This window comes from Agelaius tricolor, unplaced genomic scaffold (assembly GCF_023055355.1).
Source record: "Agelaius tricolor isolate 1412-34295 unplaced genomic scaffold, bAgeTri1.0.p SCAF_5, whole genome shotgun sequence".
Lineage (NCBI taxonomy): Eukaryota > Metazoa > Chordata > Aves > Passeriformes > Icteridae > Agelaius > Agelaius tricolor.
The window spans coordinates 41,459,105-41,471,385 of NW_027269265.1; positions in this window are offsets into that span (position 1 = coordinate 41,459,105).

A 12,281-nucleotide genomic window follows, 5' to 3' on the forward strand; every position below is an offset into this window, starting at 1 on the left:
ATGAAATACCTGGAATACTTGGAATGTATGCTCAAGTAGCACTTAATAATGGTCCGTGCCACCTGGATGACACACTGTGGGCTGTAGCAAGCTGTGTAAACATGGCTATGGAAACCACAGTCTGCAGCACTTGCTGCGGTCCAAGTCATAGTTGAAATAGGATCTTTAAACAGATGATTCTTTTCAACTTGGCACTTGACTAGATTAGAATGAAATAGTATTCCTCTGGCACTTTGAGCCACTCTAATGTGAAAAATCATCCTAAATAGATGCAGACCTTTGTTATAATGGAAAGAAATTGATGGCAAGTTGAATCTCTAATTACTCTGAAAAAAGAAGCAAAATATTCTTTTTCCTTCTCCCATTTCTTGAACTAGAGAAATTAGATTGCCAAAGAGTTTTTTTCTGGCTTAGCTCTAAGACTTCTGTTGTCATGGGGATGTCAATTAATGGGGTTGTTTTTTATGTTCTTAACCTAGCTGTGCCTGTTCTTAACTAAGCTTTTGCATGCAGACCAGGTCTTACACCAATCTGAAAACTCATAATAATAGGAAATAGGCTTTCTGTATAACAAAGTCTCTTCTGAAGACTTTACTGTATGCCTTAATGTTTTTTTCCTCCTCAATATCATACTTCATTAAGTAAATGAATGGATGGACATGTATTGCATACATACAAATTGGAAGATGTTGTAAACACAGGTTTTGTTAATGCACACAGATATAAGTAATCTGAACTTTACTGGCAAATTTGGCTGTGTGCAGGTCCTGCAGGTGCGCGTTGTAAGGTGCAGGCTGTTCCTGTTCTTTGTATGATCTGCAAAGACACTCGTAATATAATGCACAAATATGTGCACATACGTGCACAATGTCTGGCATCCTGCATGTGTCAAATATATAGGCGTGTGTGCAGTGCATGCCTGAGTGCATGATTACATATTTTGTTGGGTAAATACAAAATGTTTTACACTTTGTATACTCATTTGTCATAAATATGTGGGAGTCTATAGAATTCAGTGAAGAGATTTTAGAGTGTGCAGTGTGATGCATACATGAGGCTTAATGCCTGGAAAGTATATTTTTGAGCATGTTTATATTGCATAGGCAATTCAACCTTTCCCATGAAAAATATTTAAAAATGATTCATATTTTCAATTGAGCTCTGTGTCTACCATGATTGCTAAAAATGCTGAACAGGAATAGATATTACAACAATTTCCTAGATATTTTGCATTGGAGCTCTTCAACTGTCTCCTCTACCTCAAGAATCTGTGTTTCTTGAAGCACATGAATATTCTGTGCTGAGTAGAAACCCTTGCTGTCTGCCAGCAAAATGTTGGTAGTGTCCTTTGTTGGCTTCCCTGGGGAGTTCATGCAAATCACTTTGAAATACAACAAACAATAAGATCCCTAAATGCTTTTAAACAAGACCAAATTAGAAAAAGCCTTCACATTGAAAACATAATTTTCAATTAGTATCTATTCAGTGGGAATGGGAATGAGGTGGGGGAGAGCTGGCATGTGAGATAAACTGGATTTGTTAACATGCCTTGAAAACACTTGCTGGCTAGCATGTCTTTTTTTCCCTTGTGAATACCTTGCTGTAATTTGGTGACATTTCCATAGTCTCTCTGCTCTTGTACTACAGCTAGAAATGAACTCTGCCCAGCAGGCGGTAGACTTGAGACAACCACCAGCCTGCTGTGTTATGCATCATGTGGAGAGCTGAGTGTTGCTGCACAGGCTCAAAGTTGGGGAAGAAAAAGTATTTTCTCTCCTCAGTCCCTACCTATTACTATCCCCCAGTTCATATAGGAGAGCACTGAACAGGGAGGTGAATAACTGAATGGCCAGAGACCAAAGTTACATCTCATTCCCTCAGGAGCAACTCAATGTGTCTTTGGTAGCACTGATGTGGGAGGTGTTTTTACATGGATAGAGAGTGCTAGTCTGCAAGAAATGCACTGGAGACCCTTCACTACCTGAGTGCATTTTGGCAATATTTCTCTCTCCTTACAGAGAAAGAGCAGAAAGTTATTTGTTGCTGCAGTTGCTAACTACTAGAAGAGAGGCATGAAATACACCATAATTAGCTACTGTTTCTTTTACCCTTTATTAATTTATTAATTTATTCTTCCTACCCTCCAGCATGTGGCAGCATCGACCATTTTTCCTTGTTTTTTGCATAAGGGTGAGTGTACCTAGTCCTTTTCTTCCTGCTTTGGTTTACTTACGTTGGCTTGGACCTTCTTTAGATGACCTCCTTGCCTTATTTAATTTTTTCTGTCCATTCTCACTTTCTTTTGTTTCATATTTTTGCTCTTGTTAGGAATTATAATTTTCTTTCTCTGATCTCAGGAAATATCAGCCCTGCCATGTCTTAGCATGGCTATGCCATGTTATTTTGCCCAATATATGGAGTGGCCCATCCCTGTGTTCCTTTGTATGTGCTGTGTAGTTACCTGCCTCTCTCTAGCATTTCAAGCCCTATGCTAGAGATACTCTTTCACATCTGTCTGTGTATCTCTGGGACCACAGGAACTCCTCAGACCAGTGCCTCTCAGCCCATCACCTGCTCAGAACAGACCCTGGGATGACCAGTGCTGCCTCAGGTCCTTAGCACTTATTTCCTCACCTTCATTTTCTGTTTTGGCAGCAGAGACTGATGGTATTTATAATGGTCAGGAGAATCCGCACAGCACCTACTGGAAAGAGGAGTCTAAAAATTCCTTTATCAAAGTGAAGGCCAGTAGCATCTGGTACTTTCAGAGGTTTTCTGTCAAGACATGGAAGTTCTAGGACACTCATTTCACTAGTTGCACCTGCTGTGCTGAAAGTATGAAGATTTTGTCACACTGTTATGAATGCTGTACCTAGCTGAGTTTCCCTGCTTTTTCAAAGAGAAAGAATTAATTAAAATATGCACATAAGAAAGTGACACAGAATATGCATATCATGTTTTCAGGGAGTGAAAGTACTTTTTTGGGGGTATGTGATGAATACACTTCAGTGAAGACAAGGGGATGTCTTAATTTCTAATAGTAGCAGTGAGAACAAAAGACCTTATAATAAAAAAACTTCTAAGAAAGTACTTTTAACATTTTAGAACTAAAGCTAGCATGTGGTTGTGTTTTGGGGTTGTGTTGGGAAGTGTGTTGATAATGGGGAGTTATCAACAGTGCTCTGCTGAGCAGAGCTCAAGGCCTTTGCTCCTCCCTACCAGTGGGGAAGCTGGTGGTGCACAAGGAGTTGGGCAGGGATACAGACAACACACCTGACCCCAAGTGACCAAAGGGACATTCCATACCTTATGGCAACATGCTCAGCTTGGGGAAGAAGATGAAGGAAGGAGAGGGATGTTCAGAGTGATGGTGATTTTTTTACCCAAGTAACCAGGGTATGATGGCACCCTGCTCTCCTGGGGATGGCTGAACACCTGCCTGCCCATGGGAAGCAGTGAATGAATTCATTGCTGTTTTCTGCTTATGTGCATGGGTCTTGCTTTACCTTTTAAACTGTCTTTATCTCAACCCATGGGTTTTCTCAGTTTTACCCTTCTGATTCTGTTCCCCATCCCATGGTGGGCAGTGAGTGAGCAGGTGTGTGGGGCTTGGTTGCTAGCTGTGGTTAAACCACAGAATTCTCACTGTGGTTAAACCACAGAAATTCTCTCTGTGGTTCTCTCTTTTCCCAGACTCTGAAGCCAGAGGTGTTTATTATGTACATATTCTTGTTATTCTCTGAAAAATTGTCCCTCAACTCTACAAACTGGCCATTTTCCTCTGTCCCAACATCTCATCTGTAATATATTCTGAATGAGGTCCAATGCCTTGATTCAGTGCCTCTTTCATCTCTGCATTGTTTAGACAATCCCAAGCAAATGGTTATCTAGTATAATTATATCTTTTCATGATGGAAATCTGCAGTTGCAATACAATCTTACACATACTATGGAAAACGGAGTATAATACATAGTAAGAGTGAAAAACAAATTCACTCTAGAATGATGTTGCAGACATCATATAATCTCACGACAGTTTGGAAGAGGCATAGGCTTGGCCTGAATTTGTATTTCCTAAAATGGTGTGAAACAGTGACTAGTGAAGATGTGTGAGGGTCAGCAGAGTTTGTGGCAGTTTGTGGACTGGCTACACTTTCTCCCTTACTAACTCACTCCTCTTTCCATTCTGAATTTGTTTCAGGAGACCACTGAAACACCTTCTCAGCTTTGACCTAGTATTGCCCAAACCATCTATTTTTCAGTACAAACTGAACAAACTTGGTAAGAAGATCCTCTGCAGCTACATATTCCTTCCTGCTTTGTTTGATGCGGCACTGAGAACTGTCTCCTGTAGGGGACAAGCAGGGTACAGCCTGTTTCTCTTTAGCTTAAGAGACAGTCTGGACTTTTTCTTCTGGCATGGGTTTAAATTCCTTGGTTATTTTCTGCTTATAGTTTGGCTAATAATACAATCTGCAACATGAAGAGCTCTGAAAGAGAGACCTATGATTCCCCTATTAAGATACAGACAGAAATATCAGCTACTGTCAAGGAAACAGCAAAAGGTTAACCTTCTGGACACGCACTCTTTAGAAGTTTACAATATGAACTGTTCCCTCATTAGCCTTATTGGTCCCAGTGAGGCATTCCATCTACTCCCTTTCTCTTGCCCTTGAATTTGTCCCTTTGGGCAGCCAACTCAACTAGCAATTGATTATTTATATGAAACTTAGCAAGGAGCAAGACAAAATTAAATGTCTGAATCACAAATGGAACAGAGACAAGTTTCTTGGAAACACCACTTGTTTTCTCAGAACTCTCCATGTCATAGATGAGTGACTCTGATATCCTGTGCAAAAGAGGAATTGGGTTGGGCTGTTGTCTCTTCTGGATTTATTTAGCCGTTCCTGGAGTCAACAGGCAACCCACTCAAATGTCATCTAAAATATATGTCAAGTGATAGATAAAGGGGAATTTTGAACCAGTCTTGATTATTCAAGATCCATGAGCACTTTTTGATGATGCTAGTGCTCAAATCAAAACTCAGATCTCAAAGTACTTCTTTATATATGAAAGAGGTATGTGAATCTCTTGAATGACATGTTCACACATGACCCTTTCCCACTTGCACACCAGAAAATGTTGGAGTAGAGCTGAACTAACCCAAACTTTTTGATTCATCCCTATTAAAAGCCTATATAACTTCAATCACATTTTTAATTGTAGACAGGCTGTGGGTTTTTCTGTGCTCTTCTGAACAGCTGCAGTGTTCTCCCATGTGTTTCCTGTGTTTTATTGGCAAGTCACAGGAGTTATGAAAGGGATTAGATGATATTGTTGCCTGTGATAGCAGAGGACCAGACTCAATGACCCAGGCAGACTCTGCCAATCCTATGTCCCTATTTTCCTGTAGACGACGTAAATGATATTAGAGCTGCTGGCATGAAAGCCACAATGCTAATCTTTTTTATTATCGCTTTATCCATTTTGAGCTTGCATATCCAAATCACAGCGCTTGATTTTCTGTTGTCTTGCTGCTTATGCTGTCATTTAAACTAACGCATAAAGGATGTCAGAACTCATCTGAATCAGACTGGAAAGGTTTGAAGTTTATTTTTCGCAGATGTAAAATGATTACCTATGCAGGGGGAGATTAATCCCCCACGTATATTTTGATATACCAAAACTCCAAAGCCATTCTTGTACTGTTGGTCTGTGAACTTTTCTCAACGACTTAACACTTCAAAGTATAGACATGCCTGTGCAAACAAAGGATTAGGATGTTCCAGGCAGAGGATTATGAACACAGGAGAACTTCCATGCAATGAAAGTCTTCTTTTCAAGAAAATTACCATCATATATAAACATGTAGTTCTGAGACCAAATGAACTCCGATTTCCTGTGGGTTTGTATATTGTGGTTGGATTTCCCAGTATCTGTAAGGTACACACTGCAGGTGAGGCATTTCAGACAAGTTTCTTCATCAGAACTCTAATGCCGAGTGAAGATGATCATATCTCAAAAATCTTCAATTTCTCAGACATAAAAAATATCAGGTAAGAGCAAGACTTACTCTGCAGCATTGTTACTAGGGCACACTAGCCAAAGAAGCTGGTGCCTTTCCTCCCATCTGTCCATTTATATGACCTGGTACAGTGCACCACTGGTAGATTCAGGAAGAAATGTGCTGCTCTGCAGCCCATCTGTGTCATGGGCCACATCCAGTTCTGCAGCTGTTTAGCTGTGAGAAGCTAATAATTCAGAGGCAGGGCTGCACATACTTTCTGTGAGATGTTGGCTGCTCCTACAAGAGCCTCTGCCTGCTTTCTGTCACCCTGGAACTCATTACAGAATAAGCATTTTTTTTGTAATGACAAGCATATAATAAAGCACCCATGACCCACTCAAACACGTGAATCTTCAGCTTGGCTCTAAATAACTCTGCAGCTCTTTTATTTCATTAAGGCCCCAAAATGGGCATTTTGTTGGCCTCTGTGAGGCAGGGAGAATTAGATTGCTTTGCACTGCATAGCTCTTTTATTATAATAAATGCATTGAGGATTGAGCTCTTTAATTAATATCTGGTAAAGAAAGGGAAGAATCTACTACTGAAGCCCTTGGGCCAGCTCAAGGAGAGGGCAAGAGTTGGAATTAGCTGGAGAAAAAGAAATGAAGCAGCTTTCTGAAAAGAATCCTCCTTGATACTCACTTTATGTCCAAGTACCATGGGAAACAGGATGTTTATTTACTGGAGGAGACATTCCAGGACCATCACAGAGAGCAAATCATGGTGTCATTTGGGTCAGGATCACATTTTATCTTTCCTGAGTCACTTTCTCTGAAGGTTCCAAAAACAACTGAGCAATGACATTTTGGCCTTCTGCCATCTGGAAATCTATGTGTAAAGGTTGTGGTTTCCTTTTTCTACCTGGCGAAGTGCAGCACTGGAAAATGACAGAGCAAGGTACACAGCAAGGAGGTCAAGAGCCTTTGAAAGCAGCATTCCTCTCCCCTCTCCCCTCTCCCCTTCTGTCTGTGGTGTGCATGCAGTTTTGCCAGTTATTCGTATTTTCAAATTTAGGAAAAAACCTGCCTTTTTCTTGCTGGACAACCAGAAGTTTGGACTGGCAGCTTTCACAGTTTCAAGTGAAGACACTGGGAGGGACTATGCTTCTGATACATAAAACCGTTCTCCCAGGCTGGGTGGCCAGGACTGGAATGTGTTACAGATGTAACCCACACAGCTCAAACACACAAAAAATTGGGAAGATTAAATACCTCCCAATGGAAACTTTGACAGGCAATACATCTCTCATAAATATTGAATTTGCATGTAAAATAAAAGTGTAACAAAAGAAAGAGCAAAGCTAGTCTTTGGCAAAATACAACAAATCATGTTGTATTCTTGAAAGAATGTCAAGAACATGTGAGTGGTAAGTACAAAATGAACTCTACAGTCTCTTTGGCAGCTCTTGCTCATTCTGCCTCCTAACTTGCAAGCTTAAACTTGCTAGCTTAAATATTTAACATTTAAGAGGCCCATTTTTTCACTGGACTGGAAGAATCCACTTAGAATCATAGAATTTTAAGGCTTGGAAGGGACCTTAATGATCATCTATTTCCACGCCTGCCACCATGGGCAGGGACATCTCCCACCAGACCAGATTGCTCAAGGCCTTATCCAACCTGGCTTTGAACACTTCCAGGGTTAAGCCATCCACAACCTCCCTGGTTAACCAGTTCCAGTGTCTCACCAGTCTCACAGTAAGAATTCCATCCTAACATCTAGCCTAATTTTCCCTCTTTCAATTTGTACCCATCACTTCTTGTCCTAGCATTAGACTTCCTGATGAATAGTCCCTCCTCAGCTTCCCTCTAGGCTCACTTCAGATACTGGAAGGTTGCTATGAGGTCTCCACACAACCTTTTCCAGGCTGAGTAGCTCTGACTTTCTCAGCCTGTCTTCACAGGGGAGGTACTCCAGTCCTTTTACCAACTTCATGGAATTGCTTCAACAGTTCCATTTCCTTATTATGCTGGGGACATTAGAACTGGATTAAGCACTCCAGATGGAGTCTCACAAGAGCGTGGTAGGGGGACAATCCTCTCCTTCAGCCTGCTGATCATGCTTCTTTGGATGCAGCCCAGGATTGGTTTGGCTTTCTGGGCTGTGAGTGGCTCTTGGTGGGTTTTTCATTAACCATTGGCCTCCGGTGCTTTGCAGGGCTACTCTCAAGCACTTCTCCACTCAGCCTGTAGATGTTTCTGGGATTACTGCTATCTAGTTCCTTGCACTTTGTTGAACTTCATGACATTTGCCTCAGCACACCTCTCAATTGTGTTAAGGTCTCTTCTTCATCACTGACTCCAGAAGGTATCCCCCTTGGCTCAAGAGATGTTTTGCTTACCATCATTTACAGTGGTTCAGCTCCAGTAACTGTTGGAGGGTACTGCAAAAAGTGGTGTTTAATTTTTGTATATGTTTCATTTTTAACTTATGCCATTTTGACAGAGCAGCTATACTACTTCTGGATTTGGTGCCAGCCAGGTTGGCATTAGTGGGGGTCAATGCACAAGACAGCATTGGGCAGTGCAGACAGAATTCACTCATTCTCATTCTTACATCCATGAGCTCTGAAGGAGTTGATTCAGCGTGGCTGGATTTAAGACAGAATCAAGCAAAAATGTTAATGTTACCAAGTAGGGTGAAATTTAAAAGGTCCAGCCCCACAAATTTAATTCAGGTGAGCTATTACAAGGAATCAGTCACCCTTGGGAAAATAGGCTTGTGGCTACACTGTGGAAAGTTGCCTAAAATGGCACAACAGCTCCTACTTGTCTTTTCTTCCAAACCTGTTCTAGAAAGGCATAAGGAGAGGCTGGATATACAGGACCGACTTGAAGTAGCATCCTTTGGTAATTAAGATCTGACTTGCTGAATGACTTTGATGAATCTCTGAAGCACTGAACTGAAAAAACAGGAGATTCTCTTTTGGCATGCTAATACAAGCTTCTGCTATGAGCAGCTCCAAGGAACCATGCAAATACAAATGAAGTCAGAAGATGAGTTTATGAAACAAATACCAAGTTTGTCTTTCATTCTCTTTACTTTGATCTCTGCTACCAATTAAAAGATAAAAAAAATTTACAGCACATATAAGTCCAATTAGATCTTGTAATGAAATCCTCAAGTACTACTGAGGTGGAACTTGCAATAATTAGTTTTGATACATAAATAAATTTTCCAAATGCAATTTTGTTCTTTTAAGATCATGTTCCACTTTGAGTTCATAGTGTTTTATTATTTCACTGATGTGTGAGAAGTAGCTTCCAATGTTTTTGTTCCCCTGGTTCTTACAGACTCTATGCTAATGCATTAAAAATAAGTAGAATTAATGACAAATCTAACAAGTAATTATTCTAGTGGCAATGCTATGCTATGAACTGGAATTCTAGCTTTAGGAATGAGTGAGAAATATTCATAGTCCCTTAGTTTCATACCCTCATCCATCCAGAGAAGGACAAAGAAACTGGATTATCACGGCACTGAAGGCTTAACATAGATTTTACAAGTGAACAGTCAAAGTCATGGCTAAGATGCTGTGCTTGAAGTTATGATGAGTTTTGTAAGCAGCTAATAATTTCACAGGCTGCAGTAAAGATTGTCTCCTTAGTGAGGTTATTTGAATAAAACCCCAAATATCTGTCCCACGTACCCTTTTCTGGAGAAGATTTAATGCATTTATCAGGTAGAGCTCAAGCCATGCATAGGTAGAACTTTTACACTTGCTGCTTTACTACACTCCTCTAAGATTTTTTTTTTTTATTTAAACAAAGCAAGGTACAGTCTCATAGTTTACACTAGGACAATACATAGAAAGGATGGTTTTCTGGCTAAAAATCATTACAAAAAGTGAAGATTGTGAAAGCCCCCTTTTCCGTACTGCACATTTCTGAGTTGATGTAGACCTTCATGTAGAGTAAGTTTTTGGGGCATTAGCCTATACCTTCAGAGGGTCAGAGCCTGTCCCCTTTTTTCTGGCAGTTTATGTTGTTCAGGTGTTTAAATCCTTGCTTTGAAGGAGCAATAAGTGTGTTGTAAAAATAAATACATGAATATTTATAAGAAACATATGGAAATTCAGATAAAAGTTGATTTAGTCATTCTTAAACAGCAATGTTTTCAGGTGTTTGTACCATGGCACTGGGAACTGAGTTACTGCACACAAAAGATAGGCAGATGCTAATTACCATCGCTCATGCATGGCTTATCTTCAACAGCCATAGACATTCAAATGACAGGGGCTTTCCGAGTTTTGCAGGATGCAAGGCATAGTGTTGCAGCTGCTACCAAGTCTCCCTCTTCTATCATGCTCTAAGCCCAGTCTACTGACTTATCACCTCAAAAGACTCTTCTCTGGAATCCAGTCTCGGCTGCCTTATCAGGGTACTTCTCATGCTGCCTTCTTGCTTTCTTCTGACTCTCTCTGGGAACATAATCCTAGCTCTGTCAAAATAATTTAATGCTATGTCCTTGCTGCACGTCTTAGGGTTTATCTTTGCTGCCATAGAGGGAAACTCAGGTAAGGCTTAGGCATATACATTTCAGACGTAAGTCAGTGCAGACAGTAGAAGGGGGAAAGGCCAGGCTTGTTATCCCACAACACAGTCTGTGGTCAAAAGAAACCTTTCTGAGAAGAATGGCAAGCTTCAAGGGGCTGGGAGTTGGTGGACATGGTAGACTGATGTCTTATACTCCCTGATAGCTTCTGTTGATTAAAACACCTTCCTGCTCTAAGTACCACAGAAGCCCATGCAAAGGACTTTTCACCCAATTGGCTCTTTATAGATCTTTACAGTTAACATAGGCAGGTCATGCCACTTCTACCTGGCTACAATGCTCATTCCAATGGGAATATTTTCAGCATCACAAATTGTAGATCCAGCCTGATGCACATTGCCTGCTTTAACAATCATGCTAAAAATCTCACAGTCTTTATATTTCTGACATCAAGATTATATAAATTTCTATGGCTTTCAGTGGGAGCACACAGACTGGCTTCATTCCATCTAGTCTGGGATGTTTAAGTCAAGCACTTCACTGAGGATCAAGGTATAAAGATATCTGTAATCAAGGGAAAGAAAGTGATGCACCTCCAGATGATTACTCAGGTATAGCTAGTAACATCCCTTAGATTAACAGAACATGACAACTAACTGAAGTAACACCTGTAGTCTGGAAGCCTTATACTTGCTCTGTATCCCAAATTTACAACAAAAGCACATCTCTGAAATGTGGTGGGTTTGAATTATGTGTACTGTTCATGTACTTCTTCCAAAGTACAGCTGGAGCCAAGCCAGTTTACAATGTTGTTTCAGTACCTTACAAATAACTGTCAGTGAACTCCCAGCTCCAAATACAGCTAATGGCAACATGGCTACAAAAGTCTGCTTTTGTCTCTGCTAGCAGACAACAGGCATTTTTCATCCCATGGCTGTTTAGGCAGTGAAGGTATCAACCATTTGATGGGGTGCTCTGTCATGTAATTTGCAATAAATTAGTGAAAACAAAAGAAAAACTTGCTTGTTATGACTCTCAGCAATCGTGACCATAATAAAATGTCTTTTATAAGACAAGTCAATCAAAATCTTATTTTTTAGCTGGCAAAATAAATGTCTGCATATCAAGGATACTAAATCCCACAAAAAACCATGTGCTATGGACATGCTATAGACTACCACTTACAAGAATAAGAAAGTTTAATTATCTCAAGAATCATGGGGAATCTGAATATTCATTGCATATCATCTTCACTGAATCATTTTAATTCAGCAAAAAAAAGGTGAAATGTCTTTTTCAAAACACCTGTCAGGAGCCAGGCAGCAGAGGAATCTGAGGTGTCTGGTCTCAGTGTTTATTAGAAAGTCTGTAAAATAAGCCAGTGTGTAGGAGCACACAGAAGCTGCCCATCAGCATCTCCTCAGTCCGTGCACAGCCCTGGCAGTCAGCAGGGACACAGTGGAGGGATTGTGATCCCTGAACTGCCAAACCAAAGCAGGGCATTCCTCAGCTTGAAAGAGGAGGTACACCAGTAGTGGCATTTCCAGTGTTCTCAAAGAGGAAAAGAGAACTGGATGATAATATTCCAGAGCATAAATATTTTTTTACACTTTTTAAAAATGCTTAGACCTGTAGTGACACACAGCTTCCCTGAGTTTATTCCTCTCTAGGCAGACTCTTAGAGATTGATGAGATGGGTGTCAGAAAGGACCAAGAACAA